Source organism: Erpetoichthys calabaricus, chromosome 8 (genome assembly GCF_900747795.2).
Source record: "Erpetoichthys calabaricus chromosome 8, fErpCal1.3, whole genome shotgun sequence".
NCBI classification, from domain to species: Eukaryota; Metazoa; Chordata; class Cladistia; order Polypteriformes; family Polypteridae; genus Erpetoichthys; species Erpetoichthys calabaricus.
This window is the reverse complement of record NC_041401.2, coordinates 193703161-193713510: the sequence shown is the minus strand read 5'-3', so window position 1 is coordinate 193713510 and position 10350 is coordinate 193703161.

Sequence of the window (10350 nt, the reverse complement as noted above, 5' to 3'; positions counted from 1 at the left end):
TTGGAGAAGACCCCTTCAGACCTTGCTCATGGACAGGTGGGCCGAACAACCTGTGGATGGGTGCAGAAAGCCCATGGAGACCACCAGGATTCGCTTGTGTGCCGTGATTGCAGACTCTAAAGGTTGTGCAACCAAACGTGAGGTGAAGGGTCCCATCGTTGTGGTCCATGCCGTGTTATTATTTGCAATGTTCTGTTTTATCAAAACTCTGAAGCAAAGTCTGACTTGTGTTAAATATGCCATAAACAGCTCTGGGTGCTGATGACTTTGGTCAGTTTCGAGTTATTTCAGAGACCACTGTAGGGGGTCTTCTTTTTTCATGGAGGGGTATCAACAAATGTAGCCCCTTTAATGATTCATATCCTGCACAAACAAACGCACAAAGGGGGCCTTCTGCACGCCTTTCACTTTGTGTGCAGCTCAGCGCTTGTCCGATGTGGTGGGCCGATGTTTGCTGAGAGTGGCGGTGCCCGCCGTGACCTTTACGACCCTTTCAGTGCCGGGCGCTCTGCTCTGAGAAGAGGACTGAAGCCTCTTCTGGGATTGGTTCCTGCCTTGTGCCCTGTGTTGGCTGGGATTGGCTCCAGCAGACCCCCGTGACCGTGTGTTCGGTTTCAGCAGGTTGGAAAATGGATGGATGGATTATTATTATTATTATTAGGTTTGGGTTTGGTGTCACATCGCAGGGTCCACTGCTGCTTCTGACAGATGATGGTCTCTCATTATCCTCAAGTACCTCTCTGAGGGCACCAGGGGTATTATGGCGCCCACCTTTCCCTCTCCATTTGACCACACCACTCACTCACGGGACTCTCAGGGCTCCTCCACCAGAATCAATAAGCCGTGTTGTGATTTTTGGTTTTATTTGACCGCCCCCCCCACACCCCCCCATCAGGTGCAGAGATATTTTCGTAACGGATTTTCACACTCAGTTCCCAGATGGCTGATATTTACTCAACCTTTGTTTCCTAAAGTGTTGCTGCTAAGTTGCAGGACTCGCTTCCTGCTATTCTTGGAGTGCTGAGGAAAAGGAAATCCAAGTTGGGGGGGTAGGGGGGCAAAGGATCAGATCATCTAGCCGGACAGGAAGTGGGGGGAAGGGGAGTGGCGCTGATTAAAAGAACACACTTCCTGTCGTTTCCTGCTTTCGCACTGCAGATCAGTGAGGAAGAGCCGTCATCCGGTCTTGAGTCACGCATGGCACGTTACCAACTCCAAAGGGCTCCCTCTGGAATGGACAGGCGCCCGCCTCCGTAGTGAGGATTTTTCCCGTGAACTCTCTGCGTTACTCCACGACTTCAGCATTTGTGTTGCAGTCGATGTATGGTGGGGGGGTTGGCGAGATGACCAACACAATAAACCTGGAAAGCTTCAGCCACCGCCATAACTCGAGGTTTGAGGTCTGTACGGGTATCACGTCGAGTCACGTCATGCCATCCAGGTGCTCTGTGGCAGCATAGGGTGGCACGAAATAAGAACAGCAGGGTAACATATATACCAAAAAACCCACCGGCCACTTTATTAGGTTCACCTCTTCAACTGCTCGTGAATGCAAATATCGAATCAGCCAATCACGTGACAGCATTTCAGCCTGTAGACCTCGTCAAGACCACCTGCTGAAGTTCAAACCAAGCATCAGAATGGGAAAGAAGAAAGGGGACTGAAGTGACTCTGAACGTGGCATGGCTGCTGGTGCCAGACGGGCTGCTCTGAGCATTTCAGAATCTGCTGATCTACTGGGGTTTTCACGCACAGACATCTCTAGGGTTTACAGAGAAGGGTCCAAAAAAAGTGAAAACATCTAGTGAGCGGCGGTCCTCCGGGCGAAAAAAGGCCTTGTTGATGTTAGAGGTCTGAGGAGAATGGCCAGACTGGTGTGAGCTGAAAGAAAGGCAACAGGAACTCAAATAAGCACTCGTTACCACCGAGGTGGGCAGAAGAGCAGCTCTGAACTTACAACACGTCAAACCCTGAAGCAGGTGGGCTACAGCAGCAGGAGACCCCACCAGGTGACACTCCTGTCAGCTAAGAACAGGCGACTGAGGCTACAATTCACATGTGCTCATCAAACGTGGACAACAGAAGACTGGAAAAAAACGTCACCTAGTGTGACAAGTCTCGAGTTCTGCTGTGACATTCGGATGGTGGGGTCAGAGTTTGGCATCAAACACATGAAAGCAGAGATCCATCTTGCCTTGGATCAACAGTTCAGGCTGCTGCTGGTGGTGGTGTGATAGTGTGGTGGGTATTTTCTTGGCACACTTTGGGCCCTTTAACACCAACTGAGCATCGTTTAAATGCCAGTTTACCTGAGTACTGTTGCTGACCATGTCCATCCCTTTATGACCGCAGTGTCCCCATCTTCTGATGGCTCCTTCCAGCAGGGTAACGCGTCATGTCACAAAGCTCGGATCATCTCAGACTGGTTTCTTGAACACGACAAGGAGGTCACTGGACTCAAATGGCCTCCACAGTCAGCAGATCTCAATCCAACAGAGCACCTTTGGGATGTGGTGGGACGGGAGATTGGCATCATGGATGAGCGGCAGCAACGGTGTGTGCAGAAACGGCGTGACGCTGTCATGTGAATATGACCACAATCCTGGAGGAATGTTTCCAGCACCTTGTTGAATAGATAGATAGATAGAATGAAAGGCGCTATATACTAGATAGATAGATAGATAGAATGAAAGGCCCTATATACTAGATAGATAGATAATGAAAGGCACTATATACTAGATAGATAGATAGATAGATAGATAGATAGATAGATAGATAGATAGATAGATAGATAGATAGATATGAAAGGCACTATATACTAGATAGATAGATAGATAGATAGATAGAGTGAAAGGCACTATAAACTAGATAGATAGATAGATAGATAGATAGATAGATAGATAGATAGATAGATGTGTGAAAGGCACTATATACTAGATAGATAGATAGATATGTGAAAGGCACTATATACTAGATAGATAGATAGATAGAGTGAAAGGCACTATAAACTAGATAGATAGATAGATAGATAGATAGATAGATAGATAGATGTGTGAAAGGCACTATATACTAGATAGATAGATAGATGTGTGAAAGGCACTATATACTAGATAGATAGATAGATAGAGTGAAAGGCACTATATACTAGATAGATAGATAGATAGATAGATAGGTAGATAGATAGATAGATAGATAGATAGATAGATAGATAGATAGATAGATGTGTGAAAGGCACTATATACTAGATAGATAGATAGATAGATAGATAGATAGATAGATAGATAGATAGATAGATAGATGTGTGAAAGGCACTATATACTAGATAGATAGATAGATAGATAGATAGATAGATAGATAGATACTTTATTAATCCCAATGGGAAATTCAAATACTCCAACAGCAGCATACTGATAAAAACAATATTAATTATAATTAAATATTAATTTAGCACTGCTGAGCAAGAAATTTAAATAAATAGGAGAGCTGCCATCTGTCATAAATTAATGTTGTTCTTTGCGCTGGATGACAGCTCTTATCATGGAGAATCCATCTTGTGGGATTATAAACTATTTTCAGAATATTTGGACAAAGTTTAAATGTTATTTTGATTGTTATCATCTTTTCTTTATGTGACATGCAGTTACAGTCATATGGAAAAGTTTTGGACCCCCCCCTGAGCCTGCATAATAACTGACTCTCCTTTCAACAATAAAGATACCAGTGGTATGTCTTTCATTTCCTAGGAACATCTGAGTACTGCGGTGTTTTCCGAACAAAGATTTTTAGTGACGCAGTATTTAGTTGTATGAAATTAAATCAAATGTGAAAAACTGGCTGTGCACAAATGTGGGTCCCCTTGTCATTGTGCTGATTTGAATGCCTGTCACTGCTCAATGCTAATTGGTTGATGAGCTCGTTACGCCTTGAACTTCATAGACAGGTGTGTCCACTCATGAGATATAAAGGTATTTAAGGTGGTCAATTACAAGTTGTGCTTCCTTCCCTTTGACTCTCCTCTGAAGAGTGACAGCATGGGATCCTCAAAGCAACTCTCCAAAGATCTGAAAACAAAGATTGTTGAGTCTCCTGGTTTAGGGGAAGGCTACAAAAAGCCATCTCAGAGGTTTAAACTGTCAGTTTCTGTAACTGTAAGGAATGGAATCAGGAAATGGAAGGCCACAGGCACAGTTGCTGTTAAACCCAGCAGGTCTGGCAGGCCAAGACAAATACAGGAGAGGCATATGAACAGGATTGTGAGAATGGTGACAGACAACACACAGATCACCTCAAGACCTGCAAGAACATCTGGCTGCAGATGGTGTATCTGTACATCGTTCTACAATTCAGCACATCTGTATGGCAGGGTGATGAGAGAGAAGCCCTTTCTGCACTCACGCCACAAACACAGTCGCTTGTTGTATGCCAATGCTCATTTAGACAAGTCAGATTAATTTTGGAACAAAGTGCATTGGACTGATGAGACAAAAATGGAGTTATTTGGTCAGAACAAAAAGCGCTTTGCATGGCGGAAGAAGAACCAAGAAAAACACCTGCTACCTCCTGTCACATTTGGTGGAGGTCCCATTATGCTGTGGGGCTGTGTGGCCAGTTCAGGGACTGGGGCCCTTGTTAAAGTCGAGGGTCGGATGAATTCAACCCAATAGCAACAAATTCTTCAGGATAATGTTCAAGCATCAGTCAGAAAGGTGAAGTTACGCAGGGGTTGGATATTCCAACAAGACAATGACCCAAAACACAGTTGGAAATCTACAAAGGCATTCATGCAGAGGGAGAAGTACAATGTTCTGGAATGGCCGTCACAGTCCCCTGACTTGAATATCACTGAAAATCTATGGGATGACTTGAAGCAGGCTGTCCATCAAATTGAACTGAACTGGAGAGATTTTGTATGAAGAATGGTGAACAAGACCTCCATCCAGAATCAGACACTCATCAAAGACTATAGGAGGACAGCGTCTAGAGGACAACAGGAGGCTCAACTAAGTATTGATGTCATATCTCTGTTGCGGTGCTCACATTTATACACCTGTCTAATTTTGTTATGATGCATATTTCATATTTTCTGTTAATCCAATAATCTTAATGTCTCTGCTGAAATCCTATTGTCTCCATAAGGAATGTTAGATATTAAAAGGAAGTTGCTACTTTGAAAGCTCAGAATTAAGAGGGGTTCCCAAACTTTTTCATATAACTGTATACAGTTACTATACAGAGAAATATGTCGAGAGTAATAAAAGTTCTTCTTCTTCTTCTTTCAGATGCTCCCATTAGGGGTCGCCACAGCGGATCATCTTCTTCCATATCTTCCTGTCCTCGTCATCTTGCTCTGTCACCTCTGTCACCTGCATGTCCTCCCTCACCACATCCATAAACCTCCTCTTCTTTGTCCTTCCTCTTCTCCTCTTCCTTGGCAGCTCTATCCCTATCACCCTTCTCCCATTATACCCCTCATCTCTCCCCTGCACATCTCCAGACCAACACAATCTCGCCTCTCTGACTTTGTCTCCAAACCGTCCAACCTGAGCTAGAGAGTAATAAATTAAAACTGTGACAGTAATAACTAATTTAGAGATGACAACAACTAACAATAAAGGCCACTGAAGTACCAGATGTCTTGTACATGAATAAGCTACTATGAGCAGATCTGGAGATTAGGGGGCAGCACAGAGTTTGGAGTCTCGACCACCAAGCAGTAGTAGGTGTTGCAGACCCTGGCAGAGTGGTACTGTACCTTCTGCCAGATGGAGGTGGGAGAAGGAGACTGTAGGAGAGGTCCATCACAATGCTGTAAGCTTAATAAAGATGTCCTGGGTGGTGAGTAGAGGGGGTCCTGATGACCCTATCTGTCCCAGGACCTTGTGGTATAAAGAGAAGCTGCCATTCCCAAACCAGATGGTGATGCAGCTGGTCATAGCACTCCCCATGGTGCCATCTGCTGTAGAATATGGCGAGAACATCGCCAAAATAAGTGGAGATGTTGCTGTACATTTTTTGGCTATGGAGGTGGTGTTAATTTTCCAAGTGAGGTCAGCTGTCGGGTGCACACCAAGGAATTCAATGCTCTCGAACAATTCCATCGTGAAGCCCTCGATGTACAGTGGGGTGTGGGCAGTATGCGTCTTTGTGAAGTCAACAATCATCCCGTTCATCTTGTCCATGTTAAGAGACAGATTGTTGCACTCGCATCAGCCCACCAGTTGTCGTAACTCCATTCTGTAAGATGGTGAGATCCTCCACTGTTGTGTCATCAGTAAACTTAATGATGGTGATAGAGCCGTACACAACCATACTGTCGTGGGTCAGCAGAGTGTACAGAAGTGGGCCAAGTACACAGCCCTGGGGGGCCACCAGTGCTCAGCGTGATGGTTCTGGAGATGGTGTTACCAATGTGGACTGTCTAGGGTCCAAGTCCAGGATCCAATTGCATACGCAAGTGTTTTATAGCAGAGTCTGCTTCCCTATGAGCTCCAGAGGGATTTTCAGTACTGATCTGAAGTTTATGAAGAGCATTCTAGAATAAATGTCTCTTTTGTCCAGATGAGACAGGGACAGATGAATAGAAGAGGCTATAGTGTGGCATCTTCAGTGGAATGGATCAGACGATAGCCAAACTGGGAAGGGTCATGTGATGTGGGAAGCCTGGAGTTTGAGGTGGCCCAAGACGAGGCTCTTGAAGAACTTCATAATGACTGGTGTTGAGTGCTGTAAGGCGAGAGTCAGTGAGACAAGAGACAGGAGACTTCATTTGGCACAGGCGTAATGGTGCTGGTGGTTTTGAAACACTTGGGGATCACCGCATTGCCACAGGGAAATGTTGAAGATGTCTGTGAAGATCAACTGGTTCACACATTTCCTGAGTCCTGAGCAAGGTATGTGGTCTGGCCCAGCAGCTTTGTGTGGTTTTACATTCACATCTGGTGTGGACAAACCAACCAAGTAGTTGCTCCACCTGAGAAGGAGTGGACTTCCTCACAGGTATGTCGTTTGGGGCATCAAAATCATTTAGAACATCTGGAAGGGGCGCATCACCACTGTAGATAGGTGTTACAGTCTGTGGTGGCCTGGATTATCACCATGGAGCAGAAGGAAAAGAGAGCAACTGTACGTTAGATCTCCAGGAAACATGAAAAGTGCCAAAGGAAGACACAGAAGAAGGTTGGCAGATGCCAGCTGTAAAGTTAAAAGACCTGAAGGATGAAGGTGCAAACGCAATGAGCAGAGGTGAGTGCAAGTATCTCGAAGGCCTCAAGAAGAGCTGAAGGCCTGAATGGGGAATGATGGCAGATCAAAGTCCTCTAAGCGTGGCCTAAGCGTCATGTTAACCCTAACTTGAAATCTTTTTATTTGTATATCTATCTATCATGACTTCAGGTCTGCCTATCTTATATAGTGCCTTTCATTTCTTTTTTAAGTAGTCCATTTTACATCAGTCTTATGTAGTGGTTTAATCTATCTATCTATCTATCTATCTATCTATCTATCTATCTATCTATCTATCTATCTATCTATCTATCTATCTATCTATCTATCTATCTATCTATCTGTTATCCTGCTGACTACACTAAAATATCTATCTATCCTGCCGACTACACTAAAATATCTATCTATCTATCTATCTATCTATCTATCTATCTATCTATCTATCTATCTATCTATCTATCTATCTATCTATCTATCTATCTATCATGCCTTCAGGTCTGTCATCTTATATAGTGCCTTTCATTTCTTTTTTAAGTAGTCCATTTTACATCAGTCTTATGTAGTGGTTTAATCTATCTATCTATCTATCTATCTATCTATCTATCTATCTATCTATCTATCTATCTATCTATCTATCTATCTATCTATCTATTATCCTGCCGACTACACTAAAATATCTATCTATCTGTTATCCTGCCGACTACACTAAAATATCTATCTATCTATCTATCTGTTATCCTGCCGACTACACTAAAATATCTATCTATCTATACTGCCGACTACACTAAAATATCTATCTATCTATCTATCTATCTATCTATCTATCTATCTATCTATCTATCTATCTATCTATCTATCTATCTATCTATCTATCTGTTATCCTGCCGACTACACTAAAATATCTATCTATCTATCTATCTATCTATCTATCTATCTATCTATCTATCTATCTATCTATCTATCTATCTATCTATCTATCTATCTGTTATCCTGCCGACTACACTAAAATATCTATCTATCTATCTATCTGTTATCCTGCCGACTACACTAAAATATCTATCTATCTATACTGCCGACTACACTAAAATATCTATCTATCTATCTATCTATCTATCTATCTATCTATCTATCTATCTATCTATCTATCTATCTATCTGTTATCCTGCCGACTACACTAAAATATCTATCTATCTATCTATCTATCTATCTATCTATCTATCTATCTATCTATCTATCTATCTATCTATCTATCTGTTATCCTGCCGACTACACTAAAATATCTATCTATCTATCTATCTATCTATCTATCTATCTATCTATCTATCTATCTATCTATCTATCTATCTATCTATCTATCTATCTGTTATCCTGCCGACTACACTAAAATATTTATCTATCTATCTATCTATCTATCTATCTATCTATCTATCTATCTATCTATCTATCTATCTATCTATCTATCTGTCATGCCTTCAGGTCTGTCATCTTATATAGTGCCTTTCATTTCTACCTTCTGCAGTACATTTTATCTTTTTATTTGTATATTTATGTACATTACCTTCAGATCTATCTTATATAGTGCCTTTCACTTGTTATTTTTAATGACTTTTGTGTCTTTCTTATACTTTTCTATCTCAGAGTTATATTAACTCCAACCTCAACCCCAACTTTAAATCAGTCTTTTAATTTGTATATTTTTCTATCATGCCTTCACATGTATCTCATATAGTGCCTTTCACGTCTGTTGTGTCTCTCTTGTACTTTTCTATCACATGGCACCTTTTCAAATTATCCAAGCGTCACATTAAGCCTAACCTTATTTATCTATCTGTCATGCCTTCAGGTCTGTCTATCTCATATAGTGCCCTTCATGTCTGTTGTGTCTCTCTTGTACTTTTCTATCATATAGCGCCTTTTCTAACTATCCAGGCATCACATCACTGAGTGTTCATAGTGTCTCCCCTCACAGATGCAATTCAAAAATACGAAAGTCCCGAAAGTGAACAGATTCTACCATTTATTACACATATTACATTCTTAAATAAAAATGCTCCACGGAACAGTTCTTGCATAGATATCTTACAATACCAATTTAAAAAAGAATTATGAAACAGACCAGTAACAAAAATAAATTTTCTTCTTCCTTAATAAAGAACATTACCGTACTAACATCATATAATACAAATAATAATATTTTAAACACTTTGTACAGCAAAAAAAAATGCACCAAAATAAAATAAAGTAAAAAAATGTGTACAAAAGGAACAAAAGGAAATAAAAAAAAAACAAAGCAAAAAAAACAAACCAAACCAACGAAGCCCAGGAGAAGCTGAAGTGCCAGTAAGACTCAGTCAGCGACTGAGGAGTTCCATGTTCGAATAACAAGGTGCAATCATCGTCGAGAATTAAAACGGCTCTACTTCTCCTCTACTTCTCCTCACAACACAACAATTTGTTTACCTGGGATACTGCAAGGAGATTCAAAAGAAGAAAGACGTATGGAGTCAAGAAGTGTAAAAAGGCTTGGAAAAGCACCAAGGTTGGAACCCAAGGTAAAATCCTGAAGAGTTCTCTTTGTTTTTCTTTCTTTATCTTAAAGGGTTTCCCATGGGGTCAGCCGAATTGTATCTGCCATTTTGTTTTTTATTTTTTAGCGTTACAAACGCAGGTCTACTTCAAAAGATTGAAACACACAACTCATTTACGGTCGTCTGCTCCATTAAGTTCTTATCAAAAAAGTGCAGCGATTTGAAGCTAAACTCTCGAGTCCCTCCTTTGAAGAAGGAGACCGGAACCAAAAACGCGGCACCTGGCATCAGCTCGGGTATCTTTCAGGGTTTAATTACTTACAAAATAATCCAACGCACCCTTAAAGAATGGGAAGTCCTCGTGGAGACTGAAAGCTCTCGTCTCACAGTGAAGACGGGGTCCCTCTCACCGGTACGCTGTGTTTGAAGGGTTCTCATTACCATGTCTGTTATAAGAGATCAGAAAGTGCACAAACAAAAGTGATTTTTGGTGAGGACGTCAAGGTGTGACAAGTCCAGAAGAGCTAAGAATGCTTGCCGGGTTCTGATAAAATCGCTTTTGAATTGACAGGTCCCAGGGAAACAGCATTTTCGCGCGTAG